Consider the following 13,789-nt stretch of genomic DNA (forward strand, 5'->3'; position numbering starts at 1 on the left):
GTAATTGCAATTATAAATATTTTTCCTATAAATAAGTTCCCCCTAAAACTAAGTAATCCAAAATACCATGTATTATGCAGCCCCCAGGCCAAGTACATTTTTCAAGCTTGCCTTGCTCTGTGAAAATGGAGAAAGCAGTATGATCTACCCTAGACTCTGTGTACTGCCTGCCAGGAGAGCACCACCTTTGCATGATTGTGTTTTATTTTTATTTTATTTCATTTTAAAGTTTAATGGGGTTTCCCGAGCAGTTCTTAGGAGGCCCAGGGATGTCACTGATGAATGATGGCCAACCCAGCCACCATTTCAACGCAAAAATCTGAGGATGTAATGTTGCTTGAACCTCGTGATGCCTAGTGGATTGTGGTTCTCCAGAGCCATACAGGGCGGTGCTTGGGGGTGGGGTGAGGGCCTCCAAACTGTACCCAGTGATGTTTGTAGACAGAGTACTGGGAATTAAATCCAGGCTGGGTGCATGCTAGGCATACACGCTGACTGTTATACTGTCTCCTGGACCCTTATATTTAAGGGCATCCCCAGTAGTCCTGGTGGGTTGACAGGCTATATCCTGTTCAGGAGATCATGCAGTACTGGAGATTGAATTTGGGGGTCCTATGTATGCCATACATGTGCTCCATTCCTAAAAGTTGTCCTCCAGCCTCCAAGGGAAGGAATCCAGGTAGCAGAGAGCTTTGGGGGATATCAAGTGACCCTCTGCTACTTAAGTCTAATCTGACCTTGCAGCAGAACTTTGCAAAAGAGCATATATGTCTTGCCAGCTGTGGAGCATATTCAAAGGGGGAAATGGGGTCAATAAATAGAGTTCTGTGGCTTGTGTCTAGATCTATTTGTCTGGAAAAAATTATTACCACTGTAAAAAAAAATGAGAAATCCAAAGAGCAAACAACAACCACTATATCCAAACCAAACAAGAAATATAAAGGCCATCCAATAGCCATTTCTGCTGCTTTTCTTCAAAATACGGGTGTTTATTTAATAGACCTGCAGCCCCAGGATAGAAACAAACAGATCAATCGCTAGGGTGTTCCATTGTGCCCATCATCCTGATGTCCATTGATGGCATTTATCTGAGTCTGAAAGTCATTACTCAGGCACAGGTGCAGCTGATGTGGCGTGACATTGGTGCTCTTTAAGGAGCTGTGAGTGACAGCATGCAGGTAAAGGAAATTAGCCCTGAGAACTCCAGGCAGCCAGCCCACTGCAGCCCTCCTCTCACCCTCTGCTAAGCTAGAGTCACCTCCTGGTCACAGTCACCTCCATGTCTCCTGGACTTCAATAGCAGCGGGAACTGTGCTTATCTCCTGCTCTGCCTGTGGCCAAGACTGACAGGAGTGGCTAAGACTGTCACCTTTTTCGGCTGTGATGTACTCATTTTTGTGTTGTTTCCTTGCACGGAGGGAGCTGTGCTTATATATCAGTCAGGACACAAATTTCCCCAGGTAAATAGTCTCCCATATTCAGAAATCAAAGTCTGAATCTTGAGATTTCTGAACTAATCAAAACTCTTATATAAGCCAGAAACTGAAGGATACAAAGTATGTTCTCCACATTTTACTTATTTATTGGGTCTTAGGAAATGCTCAGGGAAAAATTCCTGGTACTATGCTCAGGTGTAACTTCTGTGGTACTCAGGGGACCTATGTGGTACCCAAGATGTAACCAGGGTTGGCTATATGCAAAACAAGCACCTTACTCACTGGACTTTTCTCCTGCCAGTCCTCAGTTTTCGAAAACTAGTTGATGAAGAAAGAAAGATATTGTGTGCAATGAGGGATCCAAGTTAAATTAGGATTTTCTGTAGCTTAGATAAATGACATGGCACAAGAAGCTTGAGCTTGCCCAAGTCACACTGTGATGATGGGTACTAGTGTTGAATGCTACTTTCTGGGCATACACAATGAAAAAAGAAAAGTAGAAGAAAAAAATTTAGGAGACAAGAAAGCAGTTACCATCAACCTGGCCTCAAAGTGAGATCTCTGTTTATAAATTGGGTCTTTTGATTATGACTTATGTGATATAATCATAAATTTATTTATATAATTTAGAAATAATTTATATAATTTAGAAAATTTCACAGATGTTTACAATGCCCACTCTCATCCCAGCTGTATCTTAATGCAGTAGGAAAGAACTTACATTGAAATCTATCAAGCCATATGGGAATAGAACAGGTGAGGGTACTTTGCTTCTAGGTATGAACAAAGGAGGGTTGGTCACTTACAAGTTGGGTAGAAGTAAGATACACTGGGTCCAGCTAAAAGAAGAGCTCCAACACATACAAAGTGATCGCTGTAGACCAAGAGACTCAAAGCCTGGTTGAGTTTTAGGAAAAATAAATTGTTCCTTCATGGATTTAGGAAGACACAGACTTAACACTTCAGCTGTTGTCTAGTGGTCCCCTTCACCCCTATATTCACATCCTAAAGGAGAGAAAGCTCACCCTGAAGTCCCCTTTATAAGAATGTGATACAGTTTTGACTGGTGGAAAGTTTATCAGGCTGTGATTGGTAAAATTTCAATCTTAGGCAGTCTTTGTCCTGCTCATGCATTTTTTCCTAACTTCTAGGGCTTTGTTACTTCTGGGAATGGCCAAGTATGCTAAAAATCCTGGATATGTTGCAGGCAGGACCTTTAACAAACTTCTGACCGATTGAATTCTACTCAGACTAAGTCCTGGATGGCTCTTGTTTTCTCTCTCTCTCCCTTCCTCCCTCCATCTCTTCCCCACTCCCAGCCCCGTTTGTCTCTGTCTGTCTGTCTGTCTGTCTGTCTGTCTCATATATTGCTTGTCTATCCTGAGATAGGCAGTTGGGTCTGAGGTGTGGATGGGAGTTAGGTATATCCTGTGAGATTCTGAGAGGGAAGTTGAAATTTTTCACTGTTGCTGTCATAAATTCGACAGTCTGTGTATCACAAGCCTTTCCAGTGAATATCTACAACTCAGGGATCAACATGCTGATCATTTTTTAAACATGTGTTTATTTGGCTAATCTAGTAGTTGATTCTTGAGTGACCTAATTCAACATTTTAACAGATATTTCTGTGTTTGAACCCTTCTTGCTAGGACACACATGGGCCCCCAGCTGAACTTATTTTGGAAGCCTTATCTATCCTAATCATTCATTCATTCATTCATTCAATAACATATTTGCCCTGGAAAATCTGAATTCTCATACAAAACTTTGTAGAAGAAAACAAAAAGATCTTCAGATACTTGGTATGAAGCTAGAATGGCCCATGAACCAAGCAGCTGGCTTGTGTCATAATCCTCCAGAAAGGTGAAGATTAGTATTTCCTGGAGGAAATAAGTGAAGAGGAAGGAAAATGACTTAGACTTTTTAAGGCTTCTTTTTCCAAAGGCATTTTTATGTTTTCAGCTTACATAGATGTGGCTCACTGCCTGCAGTTTCTATCTTCGTTGTCTACGCACCAACATCTCATTATGATGAAAGAGAAATCGAGAAGTTCTACATGGAGCTAGAGAAGTTCTATAAAGAAGACCACACCTTCTACAAGATCATTGTGGGTGATTTTAATGCCAAGATAGGACCGAGAAGATCAGCTGAAGAACTTCACATCGGAACCCATGGCCTAGAATGGAACGAGCAGGGTGAGAGACTGTCAGAGTTCATCATGTCGACCAAGACCATCCGTGGTAACTCACAGTTCCAGAAGGCAGAATCTAAACGATGGACATGGGAGTCTCCCGGGGGACGATTCCACAACGAAATAGACCACATCATATTCAATCGACGGTTTTGCCTGACTGATGTCGCTGTTGTCCCAAAATTTCGAACGGGATCGGACCACCGTCTCCTTCATGCAAAATTCTACTTCACAGAGCGGGGAGAAAGGGCTGCAAAGTTCAAAAAGAGAACTCCCAGAACGACCACCAACTGGGAACTCTTTGGTACTATTGCGGCAACATGGGAAGATGCCATTGTTGACAACATTGACGAGGAATACGATCGACTGGTTCAGCACCTCCATGAATGTGCGAGGAACGCCAAGAGAGAGATAGCCACAAAAAGTCGCCTATCTTCGAAAACTCTTGAGCTAATTCGCCAGCGTGGTTTGGCGCATGCCTCAGGCAACCGCAAGCTAACGTCCGAGCTTGCAAAGCAGTGCAGAGATGCGATCAGGGAAGACCTCAAAGAGAGAAGAGCAGAAGTACTGGTAGATGCGGCAGAAGCCGGGAAAAGTATTCGTAACGCCCGCCTGTCCTTCGCCAACTATAAGACCAAGATGACTGCCCTCCGACGTCCTGATGGATCCATCACATCCTCCAGAACGGCAATGGAGAAGATTATCCATGACTTCTACTCAAATCTCTTCAATAGCCATGTCCACTTGCCGACATACCAAATTCCACAGGATGGGTATGTCGTTCCCAACGTTCTCCCTTCCGAAATCCGACACGCCATTTCGTCAGTAAAGAAGCAAACAGCACCCGGCCCAGACAAGGTCAGACCTGAACACCTGAAGAACCTGCCGTCAGTACTCATCAATACACTGGCTCGGCTCTTCACTCGCTACCTGTCTGAATGCAAGGTTCCATCTCAATGGAAAACCAGCAGGACCGTACTACTGTTCAAGAAGGGAGACATCCATGACATTGGCAACTATCGCCCGATCTGCCTATTGTCTGTCATCTACAAGTTGTTCACTCGAGTCATCCTGAATAGGATTGGCAGAACACTAGATGAAGGACAACCATGTGAGCAAGCAGGGTTCCGCAAAGGATTCAGCACCATCGACCATATCCACACGATAACCAAACTCATTGAGGTTTCTCGGGAGTTCAAGATGCCGCTCTGCTTAACGTTCATTGATTTAAAGAAGGCCTTTGATTCTGTTGAGACGGAAGCGGTCATTGAAGCCCTAGCCAATCAGGGCATTCAAGCCCAATACATCAGGATCCTCCGTGAGCTGTATTGCGGATTCACTACCAGGATCTCACCATTCTACAAAGAAGTGATCGTTGATGTCAAGAGAGGGGTGCGGCAGGGTGATACCATTTCACCAAAACTCTTCAGTGCCACCCTTGAGAACATCATGCGACGACTGGAATGGGAAGGAATGGGAGTGAAGATAGATGGTCGGCAACTACACCACCTCCGCTTTGCTGATGACATTGTTTTAATAACACCAAACATCAGCCAAGCGGCACAAATGCTGGCCGACTTTGACCGTGAGTGTGGAAAGGTAGGACTACAGCTGAATCTTACGAAGACAATGTTTATGAGAAACAGCCTTGTTCCTGACGCCCCATTCGCTCTCAATGGAACGACCATCTCCGAATGCAACAGCTATGTGTACCTAGGTCGAGAGGTCAACATGAGAAATGACCTGGCACCCGAGCTGCGCAGGAGGAAGAGAGCGGCTTGGAACGCCTTCAAGAACGTCGAAGAAATAGCTAAGAGGACGAAGAACCTCCGGCTCCGGGCACATCTCTTTGATTCCACTGTTCTTCCTGCATTAACATATGCCTCAGAGACCTGGGCCCTACGCAAACAAGATGAGAACGCCATTCAGGTCTCCCAAAGAAGAATAGAAAGAGCTATGCTTGGAATATCACGTTTCACTCAAATGAGAGAACGAATCCGGAGTTCTGACATCCATCGACGATCAAGGATCAGGGACGCTGTCTCATTTGCCAAGGTGTCGAAAATCAGATGGGCTGGTCACGTAATGAGATTTAAAGACGACCGTTGGACTAGAGCTGTTACTGATTGGATTCCACGGGATGTCAAGAGACCGCGTGGCCGCCCACCTACCAGATGGTCAGACTTCTTTGTCAAGGTCATGAACGATCGGTTTGAGGCCCTCCATGTTCCCGGAGCGAAGAGATGCCATTGGGCTACACTAGCACGCGACAGGGACAAATGGAGACGTTACTGGCGCCCGCTCGAGCAAATCGACGACTAACGGGAAGTTAAGTGATTAAGTGATTAAGCTTACATATTTAGTACCTGTGAAGGCATTAGGAAGGGGAATGGTGTGAGTCTGTGAGTTAACTTAGCCCTTGTGACTTACTCCCCCACTTATTATCTCCTATTATCAACCCTACCTGAATTTCCTCTTGTTTCCTTTTCCTTCATTCTTCAAGCTTCAGTTCATGTTCTCTGTCCAGGAAGCTCCCTGATTATAGCAGCTTGATAGTCTGTGGTCCCTTAGACATATGGACATATGTCCTATGTCTTGTGTCTCTTAGGGTCTGTCTTCTCATTTCATGGTGGCCTGAGAGTAAAAGCACCACCTCTCAGGCTGCCTCTTGGAGAGCAAAACAGCGGTAGGGCATTTGCCTTGCACGCAGCCAACATGGCCGACCCGAGTTTGATTCCTCCGCCCCTCTCGGAGAGCCCGGCAAGCTACCGAGAGTATCTCGCCAGCTCGGCAGAGCCTGGCAAGCTCCCCATGACGTATTCGATATGCCAAACACAGTAACAACAAAGTCTCCAATGGAGATGTTACTGGGCCCGCTCGAGCAAATCGACGAACAACGGGAGGGCCTTTACCTTTTTATTCTTCTGTTAGTTTTTCAACAGTGGATATTATTTCAGAAGCATCAATGATTTTGTGATGCACCAGTGGCCAGATAGTTACTCACATTACAGGGTGAAGATCTGGGGGTAGAGTTTTAGACTTAAGGTCAGAACTTAAATTCTATAGAAATGAGGCCCATCTTGAACTGTTTCTCCTCTAAATGTTTAATCCTCATAACTGACCTGGAGGCCTTTCTTCCATTTGAGGACCATGGCCCCTTCTGGAAAGATTTTCCTATTAGAACTTGTCCTGTGTCAATTTTCGAGTAGATGTGGCTAATGTGCCACAAATGAAACTTGATAAGAGCAGTTTTCCTCAATTAAATAATCCTGGTGATTAGCTACCATTCCTGCCTGCTAGCCAATGCAGCTGGGACAGGCTTCACACATGCACGCACATACACAGTGTACATAGCTCAGAGGATCCAGTTTCCTGGGTGCTCTAAGACCCCCTAGAGCTCCCTCTGTAAACCCTCCCTCTCTCCCAGAGTTAACAGCAGTGTCCCAGATACATGCATAACAGGTTTCCAATTTATTTATTTTGAACAGCCCTGGGCAAACATACCCCCTTCTCTTTTTATTGCTTGCCTTACTTTATCTGTTAAATCCCTGCTTGTGGGTCTCCAGCTGTCTTTAAAGCACCTGCCCTTGTTAATATCTCTATGTTGATGCAGTTACTGCCCTTGGGGTCTTAATGAGGAGAGGGTGGATATTATGAGGTCACTTAGGGAAGATGATTGGAAGAAAAACCATTACCAACCAAGGCATTATGTAGGTTATCTCATTCAAAGTCATCCTGTGAAGTAAGTATTATTTCCTTGACTATATGATGAGAAAAACTATCCGGAGGAAAATCCCCAAATACCATTCTTTTGAAATCCTCTATAAGTGTTAATATCTTTTCTGCTCAAGTTCTTCAATGGAGTTCTAGGATCTATTATTGAATAAAGATCAACTTCCTTAGCCTACTAATGAAAATCCCTCCTAGGCTGGCCCTGATCTGTTTTTCTCTCTCATTGTTCACTACTTTATAAATATTTCAGTCGTAATCAGATTGAATTTTTTCTCTTTGGCCTGTTTACCTGATTTCCTCTACCTCTATGTCTTTGTTCCTGTAATTCTTCCCTTTTGTCCTCTTCAAACCTCTTTCTCCATAGGTACTGATTATGCTTTTATGAGACAGCTAAAAAATTTCAAGCTCCACACAAACTACCCGACCTCTCAGTTGGGAAGAGATCTCTCTTTGCCATCAACTACCACTAATCTGGGTCTTTCCTGTGGTCTTTCTTACCTTCACTCTTTCTGAAGCTTTGACTCCCTTGAAGGACAAAATCCCATCTGATATTAATTTGTCACTCCACAATATGGCCAGAGCAGCGCCTTGTTCAAAGTTGCTTTAAAAACAGTTGTTGAATTAATGATTTGGAGAAAGTCACTTCATCTTTTTCTAACTACCATTCCCATCTGTGACTAATGACTAGTGCTAATTAAGATAGTTCTGACTAAGAACTTATGAAACACAAAAATGGGTGCTAAATGATTAGCTTTCTAAAAATTTTGCTTAATGAGGTTAGTCTTTTATACTTCCCAAATGGTCTATCTTCAATGACTAGCACTGAATTGTAGTTATATTGACATGAATTCTTTTAATATAAATTGGAGGCTTCAAAATAGTTAAAATATGTTTTCCTTCAGAACAGGACATATGCAAATCAGGTTCAAAGTAGGCTAATCCGTTTATCCATAGACAATTGGTGGTTATGCAAAAATGTACACTGAAATAAGAAATGTGCTTAACAAAGAACTCATTTAGTGTTAATCTACTTCTCCTGGCTTTTGTTTAACCCTTCATTTCACTGTTCTTTTACTCAACATTGATATGTTTAGATGAATTCTTACTACATTTCAGAACTGCATATTCAGTGATTAGCTCAAATAATTCTTTATGAATAATATACAGCCTTCTAGAACCCAGAAAACCTGCAACTAAATTTCTATTTCCATACCCTTGTCCTGCTATCATGTCACATCACATAGAATTTTTTTCTGTCTGCTCTATTTAGGTCAAAGTCATAGTGCCTACACCATCTTTTTAGTGAATGTAGTAATTGTCCTCTTGATTTTTCACTCTTTCTCCCCTACTTTTTCTTAATCCTGCCAATTCATCATCCAGTACTATTAGTTATACTGCCAAAAAAAACCCTGTAATATGTTATCACTTTTCCTTACCTCCATTGCTATTGTGTGCAGTTCTTTTATGTATGGGGCTAACACATGGGCAATACAATTAGCAAAAACTAATGTATTAAGTCTCACTGCTGCTTTGTCTTTATACCACACTGTTTATGTGTATCTCATTCAACATAAAAGCCCCCTAAAGGAAGTAATCACTGTATCACATCATCCCATTGTTCATGGATTTGCTCGAGCAGACACCAGTAATGTCTCCATTCATCCAAGCCCTGAGATTTTAGCAGTCTCTCCTTACTCATCCTTCCCAACAGTGCCATATTGGAGGCTCTTTCAAGGTCAGGGGAATGAGACCCATAATTATTACTTTTGGGGGCATATTTTATATGCCACTGGGAGCTTGCCAGTCTCTGCCCTGTGGGTGGAATACTCTCAGTAGCTTGCCTGGCTCTCCAAGAGGGATCAAGAATGTATGTAAGAAAATACAAGCAAGTATGTTAAAACCAAACACATGTGTGCTGCTTTAGGTACATCAGTGGGCTAGACTATGAGAGTCTTCCAGGAGCTTTGTTTTGGCCGTTTATGGAATTACACGGAGCCGGGGCAGTTTATGGGTGTGACTGCCAAGCTACTGGAAAATGGGGGATCTGGGTGGAGGAGGCCCAGTCTCAAACTGAGCAGGCTTGGAGATCTCAGCTCCTTGTCCCACATACCTGGGTTCCTCTGCCAGTTCCTTCATGTGTGAGGCTTGTCCGAGCATGTGGAGAATGGCCTTGAGCATGGCTATGACTGGGTTCTGGAGGTTTTCAGCTGCCAGGATTCTGCTTGGGGTGGGGAGGGAAACTGAAGGGGGCCTGGTGAAGACAGTGAAAACATCCTGACATAGGAGCAGAAGATTCTGTGTCACTCTCTTCTGGGAGGAAGGAGGGAGGGGGAGAGAGAGAGAGAGAGAGAGAGAGAGAGAGAGAGAGAGAGAAAGAGACAGAGTAAGAGAGAGAGCACACATTTTTCTTAAATGAGGAGACTGGTATAGAAAGTTATTTTGCCTAATATTGAAGAACTTGTACATAGCAAAAAGGGAATTAGATGTGAGCTACTGTGTATACTATGTTCTCTCTCAGTGAAAGAAGAGTTTTTATTGAAGTTTAATCAACATATCCATTGAGTTTACCTCTCTGCTAGGTATGGGGCTAAATTGAAGAGAAATTATGAATGACCATTTCGAGAGAAAGTCCCTCTGCCTCCTGGGTGGACTGGACTATGCTGTTGTAATAGACATCTTGAACAATTTAGTATCTTTGGAACCTCAGGGTGAACCATTCAGGTACTCCACTTATTGATGGATGGTGGGCTGAGAATTCTATATCTTCCCCTTCTTCATTGGAAGAATCAGAATAGAGAAGCCACTTGCTGTAACATTGCGAATTACATACCTTGGCAGCGTAACAATAGAATTTGAGAAAGCAAATACCAGCTCCTAAACTTTTCAACCACAAGTACGATTAGAAGCTCATACTTCATTGGTCAGAAGTTCATACTTCATTGACTGGACAGAAGCTCATACTTTTACTAAAGAAAATCATATGATCGCAGGAAGAAAAGAAGTAATATTTAGGGAAAAGGTATAAATATTACTGAATAGAATTATATTTTAGTACAGATAGCAAACACCTAAAACACCTACATATTTAAATTTAATGATACACATCTATTCGAAAAAGAATTTTTGCTTCAACTCCTTTTATCAGAAATGTCCCAAGAAAGGAGATTTGTTAGTATAAAATGATCAGCTTCCAAGGCATGATTTGGGCCTTTTTCAAATTCCTGCTTCACTGAGAAGGCCAGATCAGTATAGATCTTTCTCTTCGAAAATAACCAAATACAGGCAGCACCAAGGAAGGTATTACAACATCTGATAGAATTGGAAAACCTAGGTGGCACATGTCTTGGTACATAAGCATCCCTTTGATTTTCTTGCCATTGTTCTTTATGTAGGCCACTAGGAAGATGGTAGAGGCCAAGTTTATACTTCACAGAAGTGTGGTTAGCAGGAAACAGGAGGCTCTTTTTAGACTTTGGGTCCAGCTTCTCTGACTCTAGTTTCAAGGGAATTCTTTAGTGGATATGGATATACCTTGAGCTTACAGTTGTGTATGACTATGGTTCCTAGTACTGTTAGTGAAACATAGAGGAAAAGCACTTATTAGTAGGATACATTTATTTTCTTTTTATTTTTCTGGATTCTTGCCTTAATACCATCAAATTACCACTATATTCATAAAATATGCTTGTGACAATTTATGGATCACTGAGGAAAACAAAATGACCAATAGCCTCTTCAGGCTGGCAATTCATGAAAAAATAAGTTCTCTAGATCCTCAAGCGTGCGAGGAAGAGGTGGAGCAAAGGAACAGCAAGTGGAGAATCAAGAAGGATCATAGTACTCTGAGCAAAAAGCACACAAAGGCTATGGATTCAGAAAGAGATTTGGGAGGGATTTGTTGAAAACTAAAGCCAGAGAGCTTGATAAAAGCTACTAAGGAGCAAGTTTTTGAATGCTCTGCTTTTTAAAAAAAATTTTTATTAGTGAAACACCATGAGGTACAGTTGTAGACTTACAAATTTTTGTGCTTGCGTTCCAGTTATACAATAACCGAGTACCCATCCCTCCACCAGTGCCCATTATCCACCACCATTGATCCCAGTATCCCTCCCCTACCATCCCACCCTTCCTCTTTTGCAGGGCTTGAATGCTCTACTTTTAAATTGAGACTCTACTATCTAGTCTATCTACAACAGAATAGGCACACAATCATTATTCAGGAAATTGGTGATTCAGTGAACAAATAATCTGTGTTTAAATTATTTGCTGTATGTATGTACGCACACATGTGAGCAATCTACTAATTTTATCTCTGCAAAGACTCAATATCACGGTCTGGTCACGGTCCTCCCGTTGTTCATCAATTTGCTTGAGTGGGCCCAGTAACGTCTGCATCGGAGACTTTTTTGTTACTGTGTTTGGTATACGAATACATCATGGGTAGCTTGCTAGGCTCCGCCGTGCGGACGAGATACTCTCGGTAGCTTGCCAGGCTCTCCGAGAGGGGCGGAGGAATCAAACTCGGGTCGGCCATGTTGGCTGCATGCAAGGCAAACGTCCTACCGCTGTGCTATTGCTCCAGCCCCAAAGACTCAATATAATAAATATTATTATGAACAGAGTAAAAGTGTAGAAATAGCCTGAGAGCTTTTAACTGATGTATTGTACATTTACTAAGATACCTCTGACTGCAATTTTAAAGGTAAAATTGCCTCAAAATGTTGAGTGCTAGGAGATAGTACAGCATCTTGGGTGATTGCACTACATGTGACTGATCTGGGTTCAATTCCCAGTATCTCATATGATTCACCAAGCACCATCAGGAGTAATTCCTATTGCATAGCCAAGAGTAACCCCTGAGCATTTTCAGGCGTGGCTCAAAAAAACAAAAAAATGTGGGAAAATTTTTAAATAATAATAAAAAGAAAGGGACATTTGTGATTTTTCTAAAACAAATTATGGTGGTAATTCCTTTCAAGGTTAAGTTTGTGGCTGAAGAGCATCACTAAAGCACCAGACACAAGCAACTCTACTGTTCTCTGTTCCTGTGTTTTCTTTCCCATGGAGATAAAATGACTGCTACTTTTCCAGATATTGCATAAACTATGATGAATGGCATCAGTTGTCAAAGAGAAGCTTAGTCCCCCCACCACTTATTTAGGAGGATATCCTTCGTAACTGACCATGACTAGAAAATATCCCACTAGGCTGATGGGGACATGATATTGGTCTAAATAACAAAACAAAGAGATACAACTTGATCTGTTTATGGAATTTGTGTGTTTGAAGAAAGCCTGAGTTTGGACAAGCAGAGAAGTGACAAAAAAGGGAGGTAAAGAAGTGAAGATCTAAAAGGGAGGAATATTAAAAATATTTCTTTTAATAATTAATCACCGTGAGGTACAGTTACAGAATTACAATCTTTTGTGCTTATGGCTTAGTCATACTTTGATTGAGTACCCATCCCTCCACCGGTGCCCATTCTCCACCACCAATGTTCCCAGTATCACTCCCACCCACCCCCAACCCCCCCACCTGTGTGGCAGAGCATTCCATTTTGCTCTCTTTCTCCTGTTGGGTGTTGTGGTTTGCAATATAGGTATTGAGAGTTCATCATATTCGGTCTATAGCCTACTTTCATCTCACATCTCCCATCCCGAGCTTGCCCTCCAAGCACCCTTTACTTGGTGGTCCCTTCTCTATTTGAGCTGCCTTTTCTCCCAGCATGTGAGGCCGGCTTCCAACATGTGGAGCAATCCTCCTGGTACACATCTCTACTATTCTTGAGTTGAAGTCTCATATTGTGTTACTTTATATGCCACAAATGAGTGCAATCTTTCTATGACTGTCCCTCTCTTTCTGACTCATTTCACTTAACATGATACTCTCCATGTTGATTCACTTATATGCAAATTTCATGACTTCATCCTTTCTAACAGCTTCATAGTATTCCATTCTGTAGATGTACCAAAGTTTCTGTAACCAGTCACCTGTTCTCGGGAACTCGGGTTTTTTTTCCAGATTCTGGGTATTGTAAACAGTGCCACAATGAACATACAAGTGCAAATGTCATTTCTACTATACTTTTTTTCATCTCTTGGATATATTCCCAGACGTGGTATTGCTGGGTCAAATGGGAGCTCAATTTCTAATTTTTTGAGAATCATCCATTTGGTTTTCCAAAAGGGTTGAATTAGTTGGCATTCCCACCAGCAGTGAGGGAGGGTCCCTTTCTCCCCACATCCTCGCCAACACTGGTTGCTTTTGTTATTTTGGATGTGTGCTAGTCTCTGTGATGTGAGATTATATCTCATTGTTGTTTTGAGCTGTATCTCCCAGATGATTAGTGATGAAGAGCATTTTTTCCTATGCCTATTGGCCATTCAGATTTCTTCTTTGAGAAAGTTTCTGTTTATTTCATCATCCCATT

This window comes from Sorex fumeus, unplaced genomic scaffold, assembly GCF_029834395.1.
Source record: "Sorex fumeus unplaced genomic scaffold, SorFum_2.1 ptg000006l, whole genome shotgun sequence".
Lineage (NCBI taxonomy): Eukaryota > Metazoa > Chordata > Mammalia > Eulipotyphla > Soricidae > Sorex > Sorex fumeus.